Source organism: Gouania willdenowi, chromosome 18 (genome assembly GCF_900634775.1).
Source record: "Gouania willdenowi chromosome 18, fGouWil2.1, whole genome shotgun sequence".
NCBI lineage: Eukaryota > Metazoa > Chordata > Actinopteri > Blenniiformes > Gobiesocidae > Gouania > Gouania willdenowi.
In genome coordinates, this window is record NC_041061.1 from 27,495,773 (window position 1) to 27,510,435 (window position 14,663).

General features: G+C 40.3%; 1 long non-coding RNA gene across 1 annotated transcript; it reads left to right on the plus strand.

Annotated features, from left to right (window-relative positions):
- Positions 1-218: 218 nt before the first annotated feature.
- Positions 219-14,235, plus strand: LOC114480431 (uncharacterized). The gene is made up of 3 exons (XR_003676110.1): positions 219-665; positions 4,712-4,713; positions 14,225-14,235. It is a non-coding gene; the product is annotated as an uncharacterized LOC114480431 (long non-coding RNA).
- Positions 14,236-14,663: the final 428 nt, after the last annotated feature.

Here is a 14,663-nt window from a genome sequence, read left to right on the forward strand (position 1 = left end):
AGTGAGGATGAAGAGAGGAACACTTTGAAGGAGATGAAGAAGGTGAAGCTGTTGAAGACAAACCAGTAGAAACATGGAGAGCTTGATGGAGATGGCATCAGGTTTCTGAGCAGCACTTTGGACTCTTTAGGTGTGTAAATCACTGCCTGTGTTTGCTCCTGCAGGGCGGACCATGGAGGAGAGCAGAGGATCAAAGCTGGTGTGAGGAACCTCATCAACAGAAACCTCAGACTGTCTGACAACAACAGGACGGTGACATATGTGGAGGAAAAGCTTTATCCTGATCATCAGGACAGATTTGTTCTCTGTCAGGTTCTGTGTAGTACTGGTCTGACTGGTCGCTGTTACTGGGAGGTGGAGAGGAATGGAGATGTTACTATAGCAGTGAGTTACAGAGGAATCAGTAGGAAAGGAAACAGGAATGATTGTTTGTTTGGACATAATAATCAGTCCTGGATTCTGGAATGCTTCAGTGGTTTTTACTCCTTCAGACACAATAACATAGAAACACATACCTTCTGTCCCTGTGGTTCCTCTGGTAGAGTAGGAGTGTATGTGGACTGTCCTGATGGACGTCTGTCCTTCTATGAAGTCTCCTCTGACTCTCTGACACTCATCTACACCGTCTGTACCTCCTTCACTGACACTCTGTATCCTGGGTTTGGGTTCTGGTATGGTTCCTCAGTGTTTCTGAGTCCTCTGTGAGAGACATCCAGACAGACACATAGACACACATAGACAGACAGACAGACAGACAGGCAGGCAGACAGACAGACAGACAGACAGACAGACAGACAGACAGACAGACAGACAGACATATCTCTGAGTCCTTTGTGAAACAGACAGACAAGATGGCTGACTTGCTGTTTGGTTTTGGGCGGGGTCATAATGTATCTTTTTGCGCATTTTGGGGTCAGTAATACATGTAAATTTGATGCAAATCCATGGAAAAAAAGCCAAGATACAGCATTTAAAATGCGGTGGTGAAGGATTTTCGAGTGACAATACAGGCCCCTCCCACTGATGACAGCCTGTTATTTCTCTATCATTGACCTGCTCCCATCTTATAAGATTCATCCAATACTATTTTGAAGTCAACACAATATATTGTCTTTCAGCTAGAGCTGTTAGCGTCAGACACTACTAAAAGTGGCGCCCTCTAAGGACGCAAAGCATGAGGTCATATCTGCCTCATGTTGTTCTTCTCCACAAAAGTGAAACTAGTCCTAATTCACTAGTTTTATTATGAATGATGATAAATGTGTACAGAATAAATCAGATAATGTTAGTCCATCACCTGAGGATTATAGAGGGGGATACATTTTCTATCAGACACAGTGAGACAGGCTGAAATCATTTGTATCCCCTTGATAACATGTTCTGGTCCACAGTCCTGTATCACCATGTGTCTGTGTTGAGAATGTCTGAATAAATGCTATGAAGTTATGATGATCAACAGAGGGTGAATTAAAAAAATACACCAACATCTAAAGATCAGATCCCCTGTGGAAAGGAAAGTGAGTTACAGCAACAAATACCTTTGGCAGTGCTGCAGTAAGTTCATCAGAACCCATCATTTGAGTGAAAAAGGTGGATCTGAGTCTGACAGTGTGTTTGACTCTAGTACCCAGAGAGTATTTAGCCAATGTTTAGTTAGCAGGCTGATCGCCTATAGAATATTACACTTTCATAGAAAAAGGAGAATATATGACATCGTCAATATATTCTCAGTGAGACAGACATCCAGACATCCAACACATGCGCCGACCAAACACCCCCTCCTCCTCCTCCACTCACCTCTGCAGCCTTAGCGAGAACATTATGAGTCCAACAAAGAGTTAGTTAGTAAAAAAAGAATAATGGTTAAATACTTTGGAATAATTTGGCTTCAGAATGTCACTGTGAGTGAGTGAATGAGTGTGTGCGGGAGTGAGTGTGTGTGCACTGTAGAGATTCAGAGGTGTCTGTGGGTCATTCTGCATTTAGTTTAGCGCCATGGCGGAGAGTAAACGACAGAGAACGTCTAAAGTCTGGGATCATTAGATCCTCAAAGATGAAGAAAACAAGGCGCAATCATGTGTTTACTGTAAACAATACCTGGAATACCACAGCAGTACGACTTCAATGATGCAGCATCTGAACCGGAAGCATCCACATGCTGTTTATACAAGTGTCGCTGAAACAAGGTAATGTAGCGCTAATTTAGACCTGGGCCGATTATCAATAAATATATAAATTAACCAGACAATAAATGAAAATGTACGCAGAAGTTTTCCAACCTCGATATATTGACATATGCATGTGTATTTCACTGTTTGTCTGTCGGCTGTGGCTGCAGAGGTTAGCGTTAGCAATGAATATAAAACAGCTGATAACTCAGTCAGTTCTAATAATTTATCAGTGAACCTGCAGCATAATTACTCTAAAATAGTCGACAACTGCCAGGCAATCTTAGATTTAGGTAAATCAAACAGTTATAGTCCGATAGATGTGGCAACTCTAGCTTCAGATTGCTACAGTGGCTACACCCAGTGGTCTGTGTAGCAGCAGAGCCTCGTATCAGCGATGTCCGCCAGCGGAGGAGACGTAAGCGGTGTGATCGGAAGCACGCACGGCAACCGTGTACACACAAACCAGGGTAGATGGTCTTTAAATCCTTAAAAAGGTAAAGTATTAAATGTGATGTAGCCAAATCTAAGGCCTTAAAAGCTTTACATTTGAGAAAAATGGGATTAAATTAAAGAAATTGTAGCATTAAATATTGTGGTACGTCTCAGTGCCTGTGCTCTGAAGTGTTGTGGACTTTAAACACTGTCTCTGATCATCACTGGGACAATTCTAATAATGTCAGCAGCACAATATTTTGATATAGAATAGAAATACTTTATTAAGCCAGAGATAAATTAATTTTCTCAGCTGCTAAAAATATAATTCCAGTTTTTGTCAAACACATACACACACAGTTTTCTTGGTTACCATAGCAAATAGGCTAACCCCAGAAATTATATTTTATTTGTTAGTAGTTAGTTAGTTGACTTAACTGGAACTTATCAACACTAGATGGTTAAATTGCAATAAATGGGCTTAGTTTTTCAACTGTGAGCCAGATAGCAAAAGTGTTGTTTTTTTTTTTAGAAGGATACCAATGTTCAGATGTTATAGTTTTCAATAAAGCAAAAGAAATTGCTTCAAAGTCACTGAGAGATTTTTTTTTTTGGAAAAAGCCCTAGTTAGTCCAGTGTCCAGAACCTCTGCCTATCACCGGAGAAACAGAGGCTCAAATATTAAACCCATGCTTGTATTTTATTATAAAACATCAATCAGAAGTGCTGAAAACATGAAAAAACAATATTATGTATGTGGACTATATTACACGCACTAAAACTAAAATATAACAAAAATACTGAAGAATATAACAAATTGTCAACTTAACACTCAGCAAAAGCTCTTTTCTGATAACTATGGTAACATTCTGTTTGGAAGAAATGGAAGTTTCAGGTTCTATGCTGATTTGATCTTCTAGCTTCTAAAATGCTTTGATCTTCCAGGTTCTAAGATGCTTTGATCTTCTAAGTTCTAAAATGCTTTGATCTTCTAGGTTCTAAGATGCTTTAATCGTCATTGTCACAACAGTGAGCAAACATCTCACAAACTCCTTGGACTTAGTGATTTACTCACTCTATCTCTGTCACTCTGACAACAGTAATATTTTTGATCTAACGATGGAAGTGCATCAGTTCAATGTAAAGAGTCTGGAACAAACATGCTTTGAAGTCTTGAAGGATCATCTCTGTCCAGAAAACTGCATTGGGCTGTGGCAGTTAACAAATGCCTGTTATATTCCCATTTTTCTTCAACTGAAGAATGAGGCCTTTCACTTTATCTGTGAGAATTTTGAGGAGGTTTCACTCTGTGAAGAGTTTTTGCAGCTTGCGGTGCAGGAGCTGGCTGATATCCTGGGTCAGGATGACCTTACTGTGACCCAGGAGAGCACAGTTTATCAAAGTGTTTTAAGGTGGATAAACCACATGCCTGAGGAACGACAGGGAGCCATTGCTACTCTGTTACCAAAGGTACGACTGGGTCTGATGGACAAAAGTTACATCACGGACAATGTACTTAATAATGATGTGGTAAAAACAAACCCTGAGTCCCACCTCTTGGTCTCTAAGACCCTTAAAGTCATGTCTAAACCATCGTTACTCTGCTCTGAGTCTGGGATCAACAACACCTTGTTTTGCCGTCGCTTGCCAAATGCCGTCTTACTGATGTTTAGGTTATTTCCTAAGAACATAGAGGCCTTTGACGACAGAACTAACAGCTGGATCACAGTTCACACTAATCCCAGTCTGAAGAATCCCATGACTAACTTGCGCTTCTACAGCACTGTCTTCCTTGAAGAATACCTCTACATTGTGGGTGGTGGTTTAGGATGGACCGACCCCTTTAACAGAGTGTGGAGGTATAACCTAGTCACACACACTTGGCAGGAGATGTCACCAATGCAGGATTCACGGCGCTCTGTGAGTGTTACCGTGCTAAAGGGATGCATTTACGCTATGGGAGGCTGCAGGAATCTTACCTCACTAAGAACTGCTGAACGCTACCAGCCCGACATCAACCAGTGGACGTTCATTGCATCAATGAATGAAGGGAGGATCAGCGCCAGCTCCACCACACTGAACAACAAGATTTACATATGTGGAGGAAGGAGTAACTTTAGAATACTGAATACTGCTGAGTATTACAACCCAGACACCAACCAGTGGACACTGATCACTCCCATGGGAACACCTCGGTGTGGACTTGGAGTTGTTGCCTATATGGGCCACATTTTTGCAGTTGGAGGCAACGATGGGTCCATAGATCTGAGGTCTGCTGAGACTTATGACCCAGGGACCAACACCTGGTACAATGTCCCTGAAATGGTCCACACACACAGTTACTTTGGCATTGCAGTGATGAACAAGCAGATCTTTGTTGTCTCTTGTAGCACAGAAAACAGAATTGCTGAGTGCTATGACTATGCTAAAAATACTTGGTCTGTGGTATTTTCTGGCATGGACCACTATGATTGGGTGAGATGCTGTGTGATTTCTGGACTTCCCAACATGAATGATTACTGTTCCCCTCATAAACCCATCATACCCAGGACACAGGTCTAAAAAAGGGGTAAACTAAATACTGAGACAGAGCAAATGTTATTTTCCATGATCCTAACTGGGAGTGTAACCTGCTCTGACCAGGACTGTGTGTATCAATAAAAGTGTTTAAAGACATTAGAAGAACTCGTGTGAATAAATGGATCAGTTCATGTCCCAGCCATACCTGTCAAGTTTTGGATTTGAAATTAAGGGAAATTTTCTGGCGCCCACTACAAGCCGTCTCACCCGCCCAACCAAGCTCCAGTATCTCTCATATTTTAAGACAAGTGTACAATAAATCTAAAATACCCACTTGTCAACCACTTACTGAAAACAATTATGTGATTAGAAGCTGGTAGGTCGACCTTAATTAACACTGAAATGCTGTGAACATTCCTACTAGGGCTGGGCAATATGAACCAAAACTCATATCTCAATATATTTTCTCAAAATGGTGAAATACGATGTAAATCCAGATAATTTTATCAAATAAAGTCTGACCAGAAAGGCAATTCTGGGTTAAATTTGCTGATGCAAAATGCTACACAGGGACATTTATTAACAAACAGCTGCACAATATGTGCACTCAGAAATTTATCTAACTGAGCTTTACATGCTGTTCTGAGAAGTAAAAGCAGCGACTCTTAAAACTAGTAATTTGATACATAATAAGCTATATATATATATACTGTATCCACAGTGCCTCCTACAGTGGACTTTCAAAGTCCACTGTAGGAGGCACTGTGGATACAGAGCAATTGGACAACATGACTTCATTGCTCTCTCAGCCGTGTCAATGTCCTCGAGAGCAACACAGGGGAAGATTTCAGCTATTTTTGCGTTGCATTTGATCAGCACTGGCCTGGTAGAGGTGTTAATAAACTTAACTGGAAGCCATCTGTCACTTGACATGTGCAAAACGATTCTTGCAACCATGACATCTCTAGGGGCAGAACGTGAAGAAGTGGGCTCAGTCAGGACGGCAGAACCGGGAGACACAGGTGTATTATTTGGCATTCTACCCCAAATAAGATATTCTTGACCAGGTTCCAGACAGACAGCTGAATTGCACCTCAGTGTGCCAATCTTGTCAGGAATGACATTACCTTTCCATGGGTTTAGACCAGAAAGCATTGACAGAACGCCATTGATTCAGGGTCTTTGGATGGGCTCGCGCTGCACACTGTCTGCCAATATGTTCCACACTGTTTAGACTTGCACAAAATATGTTTAATGACATTAGCACCGATAATGATTTCATCGTGGTGGCCTTGAACCATAATTGTGGGTACCAGCATTTTACACCCATAAACCTACAGACATGCAGTGGGAGATTGTGATATGGCCTGCATCACCACACACTTTGCAGCATGGCTCTTTGTAACGACGCTGACGTGCACGTGAAGGGCCATTGTAACCAGGATGGGCATTACGTGTTTGAACTTTTTCCATCATCTCCTGGATAATCTCAGCCATGCGATTTAAAAGTCTCTCTTTTGTTCTCCCATGGTCCCTATCCCGGCACTGTTCTTTTGATTCTGCTTGTGTTAATAAACTTTTATTATTATGCAAGTACGTTTCAATGAAGATCCTTTTTCCACGCCACCTTTTCCATCATCCACATCATCACATGTGGGAGACGCGACAGAGGTAGCTGGAAAGTCTTCCATAACATTTAATGGGAAGGTAAAAACAAACATTGCCGTTATTGCAACTGGTGTAGATAGTGATGTTAAAAATCAAGTTTTAATGAATTAGAAAGTTGACATTGACACACACATAAACACACACACACAGCTTATCTTTGGGCTTCACACACAGTGTGACTTTCCAAATGTTTAGCAGTAATGAAATGTGTGTGTGTTTCTTGATGGATGATGGACAGAATGCTGGATCACTACCTACTGCTGTTTTCAGGAGGTCTTGGTAGCTTTTCTTCTCCTGCAGCTCAGCTTGTGATGTCCATGCTGAACTAGCAACAAGTTCAGGCTGCTGCCACGCAGCAAACTCATTCTGATCACTTTTAATAAGAGGGCTGTTCCTCTGATACCACACATTTACAGCTTTTCAATCACATACTATGATACATTCAGAAGCCAAACTGGTGATAGCTCAACAACTTGTGTTTTTAATCAACTTATCAAGTCTCCCCGTGACCCTGAAAAAGGAAGAAGCAGGTCAGAAAATGGATGGATTATCAAATCTATGAACAAAGCCTTTTTCTCTAATGTTTGAAAGCTGATGAAGCAATGATACTGGTCTGTAGTTAGAGATGCTTATATTAACACTCTAATACATGGAACACCTTCACTGTTGGAATAATTTATTGCAGATATTATTTATTTATTTCAATATATTCTAAATTATCTGAATTCATGAAAAGTATATTTTAAAGCAATAAGTTGACATTTCATGATGTATTTATTTAACAATGTGAACTACTTATTTTTAATCTACAGAATGAACAAACAATGAAAATAAAGTTTTATTGACTCGACTTTCGACGTTTCTTGGCTCAACAATCTCCTTAGTGAGGTTGTATCCAACATTCACCAAATACCTGTTAAATTCAGGAGTAATATCTGTTATTCTTTCACTACATCATTACTCTTTATTAAATTATTTACATAATCTGTTGCTCTTTTTGATGATTACACCAGTCCATGTTTTTTTTTTTTATTTTACTATATATTTATTATATACAAAGTGTGTATTTATACGGTTGCTGTACGGACAACTCCCGGGGCTATTGGTACGTTTACCAAAGTACTTAGGTGTAGGTTATAACCCTATATCACAACAATTCTTAGGGTTAGGTTTAGTCTTAGTCACGTGACCTAAACTGGCCAATGAGGGGTGCTGCGTACAAATAGAATGTTGGTATATTGATACGGCAACCGTACGGATAGCCACCTAATATATATCATATTATTTTAAAGATGTCATAATGTTTACTCATTGGTTTTTATATCATGTATGCTTAGCTTCTGCTTCTTTAGGTTTATAAAGCATTTATTCATATATTTTTTATAGTGTTAGTGTATCAGAAAATGGGTTCCTGCATCATTAAAATCTTAAAACAGTATCTAAAAGTAGCTCCGTTGGGGGTTCTAGCGCTGTCCAAGGTACTTATCCCGTCCGCTGGAAAGTATTAGTCCCAAGTAGGAAGGGGAGTGGGCTTGAAGTGAATCCGTAGCTCCTATCCCAGATGTCGGTGCGTCAGCTGTTAATGTGCGTATCAGTCCTCCTCCTGCGCGCGCTGGCACGTCTCCAACGGCGACTCTCGACGGGTCTGCAGCGGTATAGACGTGGCACCGTCTCTTCCGGGATCCCCGGCACCTCTGCTGATGGCGTCCAACGATGCGCTGTCAAAACAGAAAAACAGCTCCTCAGGCGAAGCAACGCATCGGCACCATGCTCAGCCTTTCGCTCATGAGGATAAAACACATCCTTTACTCAGCTGTTCGTGCGCGCATCAATATCCATCCGCTGATCCACCGCCTCGGCGTCCCGTTGCCCGTGCGTCTCCAGATCTATGGGGAGGATCATCTACTTCCTTGTGCACGCTCCCAGGTGCCGCCGCTCGCATAGAGTCCTCTGCCTGGTCCTCGCGTGGTATCTTTCTCTGGTCACTTTTTCCTTCTCTTGATTGACTCCTCAATGTTCCTTTTATATTCCCACCTACTATCCCAGGAACACCTTTGATAGGTTAAGCGCGCCCGTGCGTAATTGGTCTGAGTAGGGGGGGGGTGTCAGTTCCATCAGTCACAGTTTTCTATCCTAAATATTTACAAAATCACTACATGAACACACACTGCAAACTTAATGACACTCCACAGCATATGCACAAAAACACACTATGCACAAAACAAGTAATTTGTATGGTTTGAACCAATACATTTGACAGAAGCTGTTCACTGATATCACTTCTAAATAATCCTCCATCTACTTTCCAATCAGCTGAATGTGTCCAAATGTTAATGATGGATGTGTCAGTGTCTAATGTGACTCTGCTTGGCTTTAGAATGACTAAGAACAGGCCACAGCTGTACATTGGATGTATAACATCACAAGTCTTTATGTGTCTGTTTGGATTCATAATATTAATAATGAAGTCATTCCAAACACTTTGTATTTTATTGAATCATCAGAGTTATGAAACATGTCAGCTAATGTGTTCTTCAGTGTGTCAATGCACCACCCTGGTGTTCTGTATATACAACTTTATATTATATTCATTTACACACTTAGACATGTGATTAACCTGGACACACCTCCACTCTGAGTCCACATACAGGGAGACTCCGCCCCCTTTTAATCAGTGCTGTTCATTGGGAATAATTCATATCCTTCTAGAACCAAAACAGGAACTCTTTCACTGTCTCAGATGTTGATACAACACTATATTTAAATAAAAAGCCTTATTAATGTAGGAACAATCTCAAACTAAAGAATTCTGCACTTGTTTGACTCATTTTATCAGAATTTGTTGGAAAGACATCATGACTGGATGTGAAAGCAGCGGCTACTCTAAAAGTCTATTTTTAAACTCCTTCAGCTTCACTAAACACTCAGTTTCCAGAGGAACCTCACTTCCTGTTCTTAGATCCATCCAGTGGATGTTCTTCTCATGGGAACCATGTGTGTTTGATGGAGGATTATGTGCTATCCAATGAAAAGCTCTCCCTCTCTCTAACATGTTTCTCTGTTCAAAGAAATCCAGCACAGACAATAACACGTCTTTATTTAAAGGAACAAAGCTTCACTGGACATTTGATATCAGTACATTTACATTGATTCAAACTTTATGTCAGAAGGAAGATTTAAGAAGAACTTTAGGATTTATCATGGTTACATAGAACATTGTAAGTTCTAAAGAAAGGCTGGACAGGCTAAAGAACAGATTAAAGAACATTTCAGAGTTAGAATAAATCTATGAGCTGTAATCACAGAGTTGATAGAAATGTAAATATGGTGATAAAATGGGAGTGTTTGGACACTTTGGGCTCCCCTTCCCCTGATATTCATTCAGCACACTGCATGATCCATTCACAGGCTTTAGGCAGGGTTTCCCTGTCAGGAACCATTTCATCACATTCACTTCAACTGTAGAAAAACATACTTTATATAAAACACATCACATCTAAAATCAAGAAAATACTATTATGTGATGTATTAGATACTCATTTAAAACTCATTACAAATATGAATCCTTTATAAACACAGAGAAAAAAAACATGAATTATTGTGTAAATTATAAATTAATTCAGTTGTAAATATCAAAACTCTACCTCTAAAAACTAATAATTTAAAGTAAACTCCACAATACTAGCAGAGCTCACAGTTTCCCCATGCTGACATCACATGATGGGAGTTATTTTATACTCAAATTGTTGCAGGAACTCTTAATTTTTGAAAGTTATGCAATTTTTTCTAAATTATTCCACAACATTTTGGAAAATTAAAGCAAAGTCACTCATAAACTAGGGCTGGTTTTCCTATAATCTGCAGCCCTTTGGACCCAAAACTGCTCCGTATTTGAACAATCAACTAAAATGAGTTTGACAGCCCTGATATAGAATCTGTCATTAGTGTATAATAATAATAATGTGAAACATTCTTCATATACATCATGTATGAATACAGAAGCTATAGAATGTATATCCTGTATAGAAAGTGAACAAAGGGAAACTTCTTCCTGCTTCCTTTCCAACTGATCATTGTATTGATCTTTTCTTTCAGACCACACCTTCAAAGATCAACAACTTCCTGAACTGTTGGTGTCCATTTTCCAGCTGACAGCAGGTTTATGTTGGAATCCTGTGCAGCCTGATCTCTGGGTTCTTCAGTCCAACACTGGAACCAGAAGGTGTCGTCACCATCCGTGTGTCGCTGGGATCTGAAGATGATTCCTGCTCCATGTCTCCATCCACACAGAGATGTGAGTGGAGAACAGATGAAGTGCTGAAGGTCTTCCCACACTCATCACATCTGAAAACATTCTTCTCATGAACTCGTTGGTGGAGATTAAGGTCAGATTTCCTCTTGTAAGATTTTCCACGTGTAACATTTATGAGGTTTTTCTGATGAGTGGCTGATTTGGTGACGTTTCAAATCTCTATATGTCGTAAAAACTTTGTCACACTGGTCACAGGGACACACTTCATGTCCAGTGTGAGAGCTCAGGTGTTCAGTGATGGTTTGTTTGTGTTTATATATTTTCCCACAGTGGTCACAGTGATACAACACTGTTCTGGAGTGAGTCTGCATGTGCAGCGTTAAAGATGATCTTTGCGTAAAAGCCCTTCCACACTGTTCACATCTGAGAGCTTTGATTCCACGATGAATGAGAACATGTTCTCTGAGGCTTCCAGATCGACTAAAAGTCTTTCCACACTCGTTACATTCAACCTTTTTAACTCCAGTATGAATGACTTTATGTTGTATTAAGTTAGATGTATTGTTAAAAGCCTTTCCACACAGGTCACAGCTAAATGGCTTTTCTCCAGAATGGATTCTTTGATGTCTAATGAGGACTGATTTCCTGGTAAAGGCCTTTCCACACTGGTCACATGTATGTTTAGCTTTAACTCCAGCTTGGCTCTGCTGTTGAACTCTTTGCTCTGAAGTTTTTCTCTTAGATTTGTTTCTTTGTTGTGGCTGAGCTTCTTCATCCTGAGAGTGTTGAGGTGTCACTTTGTTCTGGCTTCCAGAGTCCTGTAGAACAGTTAGAGATTAAACACAGAGAAGGAACCAAATAAACATTTGTTTCTAAATGTGTTCCCTAGAAAGAATAGTGGCTGTTAAAGATGGATCAGACATAGCATTAGGCTTCAGTAGGAGATCAACTTCAATAGAACATCCACATGGACGTCAGGAACCAAAGTTTACCAGCAGAACATTGACCAAAGCATCACTGCCTCCACAGCTCAGTGGCAGGGATGGACATTAGTACTTGTCTCTGATCAAATGAAGATTATTTACATTTTATTAAATAATGTGGAGAAAATATGAGGAGAAGCTCAGATTGATTTGTTGAAAAGGAGCAAACAGACAAGTTGTGCTTTAAATGGTAACCTGTCTAACTGATGACCTCCTTCTGATTGTGTTGCTAGTTGCTGCTTGTAACTGTAGCTTAGGCGGTAATACTGTGGTGTCATAAAAATGCAACGGTATCAGTTTCAATACTGTTTTTAAAAAAATAAATCAATAAAAAATGCAATGCACTTATATGGGAGATAAGGAATAAATATTAAATATAATTTATTTAATGCCTAAACATGATGTGAGAGAGAGAGACAGTGGCTGCGTTCACGCTACATATAAGATCAAATAAATTGACATCAAGAAATAAAACAGTATCTTCATCTTCAAATTCTTACACATCTCAGTTTACATGAACACAATGTTTTATAAAGAATATTTTTTTAGTTCATGTATTTGAAAGGCTACAAAAGTAACATGAATTTGATAACATATGATCATGTGATCAACACATGCTAATTACTCATTTCTTGCCACACATAAAACATGCATATTAAACCTGCACATTGGTGGTTAAATGAATCTGTTCCCACACAATTAAAATCTCTAATTTCTTCCAGAATAGTGTTTTTGTTGGTTTAGTTATCTTACCAGGGATTTAAAACTGAAGGTTAGTCACAGGTGAAGGAATGTTGATGGTCTGTAGATCAATCAATCAATCAATCTTTTATTTGTATAGCGCCAAATCATAACCAATGGTATCTCAAGACACTTTACAGTAGAGCAGTCTTAAGGACGGACTCTTCATTTTATGGATACACACATATGCATATATACGTATATACACATACATATGTATCCCACACCCAACATGAATTCATCATGGTGGCAAGGAAAACCTTCTGCTAAGCAGCAGGAACCTTGTGTGGATCCCATTCCTATGATGAACAGCCATCCACGTTATGCTGTGTTGGGTGTGTGCAGAGGAAAGGGTGGAGACAGAGCCGCTGAGACTCTGTAACTCCACACTGAGGATCCCACGGACCTGCAAGACAAAAGCCAGAAGGAGTACAGGAGCAAACACACAAGGGAAGAAGCAGACATAGAGGGAGTGTTTGAGAGAGGAATGGGACCCTCTCCGGTCCCTCTCTAACCTAAATGACCTCTCTCTTAACGCCCTCTCCAACCTCTCTCCAACCGAGCATGCCAGACCCCCCCCCCCCCCCCGGCAGTCTATGCCTATTGCATCTTAATTATGAGCTATGAGCTGGTTCCTAATTAAAAGCTTTACCAAAGAGGAATGTTTTGAGCCTAACCTTAAAGGTAGAGAGGGTGTCTGCCCCCCGAACCGTGGTTGGTAGATGGTTCCAGAGAAGTGGGGCCTGATAACTGAAAGCTCTTCCTCCTATACTACTTTTAGAGATGAATGGAACAACGAGTAGTCCAGCATTTTGAGAGCGTAGTGTTCTGGGGGGATTGTATGGCACTACAAGCTCCTTGAGATAGACTGGTGCCTGTCCATTTAGGGCTTTATAAGTGAGAAGAAGAATCTTGAATTCTATTCTATATTTTATGGGAAGCCAATGCAGAGAGGCTAATACAGGAGTAATGTGATCTCTTCTCCTAGTTTTAGTCAGTACACGTGCTGCAGCATTTTGAACCAGCTGAAGTGTCTTAAGCGACTTGCTCGGGCAGCCTGCTAAAAGAGAATTACAATAATCCAGTCTAGAGGTAACAAAAGCATGGACTAGTTTTTCGGCGTCGCCCTGAGACAGGATAGATCTGATTTTAGCAATGTTACGGAGATGAAAGAAGGCAGTTCTTGAAGTTTGTTTTATGTGAGAGTTGAAGGATAAGTCCTGATCAAATAGAACCCCAAGGTTTCTAACAGTTGTGCTTCATGCCAGAGTAATGCCATCTAGGGCAGTTAGGCTAGCATAGGTTTCTCTAAGGTGTCGTGGGCCCAGTACAATGACCTCAGTCTTGTCTGAATTGAGAAGAAGAAAATTTTGGTCCATCCAGGCCCTAATGTCCTTTAGACAGGCCTCAAGTTTAGATAGCTGATTTGTCTCACCTGGCTTCATTGATACATACAGTTGGGTATCATCAGCATAGCAGTGAAAGTTAACAGAGTATTTTCTCATAACATTACCAAGGGGGAGCATATAGATACAGAAGAGGATTGGACCTAGCACAGAGCCCTGAGGAACCCCGTAGCTTACTTTAGTGTACACAGAAGACCTATTATTCACGTGTACAAACTGGTACCTATCAGATAGGTAGGACTTAAACCAGTTTAGGGCAGTCCCTGTGATTCCAAGTAATTTCTCTAATCTCTCTAGTAGAATATAGTGATCTATAGTGTCAAAAGCTGCACTAAGATCTAATAAAACCAGCACTGAGAGTCGTCCTTCATCTGAAGCCCAGAGTAGATCATTAGTTACTTTAACTAAAGCAGTCTCTGTGCTGTGTTGAGCTCTAAAACCTGACTGGAAGTCCTCGAACAGGCTGTTGTTTTGAAGAAATTCACAGAGC